This window comes from Miniopterus natalensis, chromosome 7 (assembly GCF_054644295.1).
Source record: "Miniopterus natalensis isolate mMinNat1 chromosome 7, mMinNat1.hap1, whole genome shotgun sequence".
NCBI classification, from domain to species: domain Eukaryota; kingdom Metazoa; phylum Chordata; class Mammalia; order Chiroptera; family Miniopteridae; genus Miniopterus; species Miniopterus natalensis.
The window spans coordinates 35,579,186-35,581,658 of record NC_142087.1 but is presented as its reverse complement, the minus strand read 5'-3'; positions in this window follow the sequence as shown (position 1 = coordinate 35,581,658).

Sequence of the window (2,473 nt, the reverse complement as noted above, 5' to 3'; positions counted from 1 at the left end):
CGCGGCCCGCGGGGTCGCTGCGGAGATGCGGCGGGCGGTCCGCTCAGGGCCCGGCGCCCATCGCGGGCGGGCGGGCGACCCCGGCCCAGGCGGCGGTGGCGGCTGCGCTGCGATTCCCACTCCTGCACCGGCTTCCACCCGCCGCCCGGGTCCGCGCCGACTTCCGGGACAGCGTGTGACGTAACGTGCGTGCGCCACGTGCGTGCGCCAGGGGGCCCGCTTGTAAACACAGGCGCACGCCGAGACCGAGAGGCGCGGCACCGGCCACCGGTACCGGAGGCGTCCCAGGACCAAGCCCGCGGTGCTCGGCGCGGCGGGAACAGGGCCGCTGCCCCCGGTCTACCCTGTGAACGACGGTCCCGGCGTGCAGCGCGCGCCGCTGTCCCACAGGCCCCTTCACACGCCGAGGCTCTGGGGTCTTTAAACCATGAGTCCCGGCATGCACCCCGCGCTGCCTTACCGCGGATCCCCATCAGGCGCTGCGAATCCCGGCATGCCACGCGGGCCCCGTCCTACCGTCCCCTCGCGCGCCGAGGCGGGCGTCCTGAGGACTACGAATCCCGGCATGCCACGGGGCCCACTTTGCTAAGGTCCCTTCGCGCGCTAAGGCGGGCGTCCTGAGGACTACGAGTCCCGGCGTGCCACGCGGGCCCCGTCCTACCTTCCCCTCGCGCGCTAAGGCGGGCGTCCTGAGGACTACGAGTCCCGGCATGCCACGCGGGCCTCTGAGCCGCAGTCCAGGCAGCCAGTGCGTGGTCAGGGGTCAGAGGGCGGTGGGCCCCCCACGTCGCTCAGGGTTGCGTAGTGGGGGGTGCGAGCGGCCCCGCCCACGTGCCCGCGTGGGGCGGCCTCGGCGCCGTCGCGGTGACCTTGGCGGGCGCTCCTCCCCGTGTCCCCCGCTGTCCCCCGAGCTGGGTGGGGCCCGAAGCGCCCGCCCCGCCGCAGCGGAGGCGGGGGGCTGAAAGCGGTTCTCAGGTTGGAGGCGCCGCCCCGAGCCTGCTCCCCGTCGGAGGTCACGGTGCCGACGAGCGCGGGGCGCGCAGACGGGGCCGGGAGGCGCCGCGCAGCCGGGACGCGAGCCGCGGAGGCTGGTCCAGCGCTGCGCTCGGGCGCCGAGGCGCCGGCTGCGAGGAGGGGCTCCCCCGGCGCCGGCCCTGGCCGGGGGAAGTCGGGGGACGAAGATGAACGAGCCCGAGCGCGCACGAGGCGCTGTTGGGGCGAAGTGAACGAAATGAGGAGCCTGGAGGGCTCGCCAGGTCGCGCCGGACTGACCGGGAGGGAGGGGGCTTGCAGGAATCGGGGGTGAGGCCTGCCGGCCGCGCAGGACCAGGATCCCGCGGAGTCACGTGCCAGCTGTGTGTCGCCGGGGCGCGCGAGTCGGGGAATGGGTGACCCGGGGCGCAGCGACGGAGCGCGAAGCGGCTGCGTGTCCCGGAGCCTCTCGAGGACGCGCCCCCAAGGGGGTCCTCGCTCCGCACCCTGTCCCCCGCCTGCGTCCCGACTCCACCGCTGCTCCCCCAGTTTTACCTAGAGGCCCCCCGAAGCCCAGGCCCGCGGGCGTGGCCCGGCGTTGAAGAGAGCCGCCTCCCCAGCAGCAGCTGCTGATTTTTCGATCCCTGGTTATCCAAGAAGTCCGCACATCTCCCGGGGAAGTGATGGAGCAGAGACCAGGGTTCTGAGTCATGGCTGCCCCAGCAGTGACGTCTGAACCTTTGGCTGGATCTCTCTTTCTTTTCTCCCCATTTAAAAATCACTTAAATTTTGTACATACCAAAGACCACGTGGAATCCTAAGATGAACGTATCAGCCAACCTAAAGTCTAGAACATTCCCAATATTGTTACAGCGGCCTGTGGTCACCCTCTCATCCTGTCCCCTCGATTCCACACGGGGAGATCGGCCACCTCCGGGTCAGGTTGCATTCTCCTGCCAGGTTCTGTCTGCTGCCTGTGAGCAGAAGGCCTCACCCACTGTCCTCTGTGGGTTCTGAGACTTTAGGCAAAATGACATAAGATGAAACCAGTTTTACCCCAGGCTTGGTGATTAAAAACAAGAGTTCGGTTCTTCCAGCATCTCCTTCAACGTTATATAACCTAACGACGTTGAACGGAATGATGCTATTCGAGGATCTGCTGTTTACACAAATATATTGCTTAGTTTGCGTGGTTGTAAAAATGCATCATATACACGGTCTTTTAAATCTGTGAATGGCTTTTCCATTCATCACTGTGTGTCCAGAAATCATACTGCTTCACATGGTTAGGGCTGGTTTACTGTGCCTTCCGCGTGGCTGTACCAGGACGCGCCTGCCATTCTCTTGTGGGTAGACGCTGGGTTTTGTTCCCACCTGGCGAGCTGAAGGTGCTGTGGCAGCCCTTCTGCCGTCTCCTGAGGGTGAGGACCCAGGTGTGGACTCTGAGTCGTAGGTGCAGAAGCTGGCGTTTTCCCAGATGGCCCTGCACTCCCGCCATGTC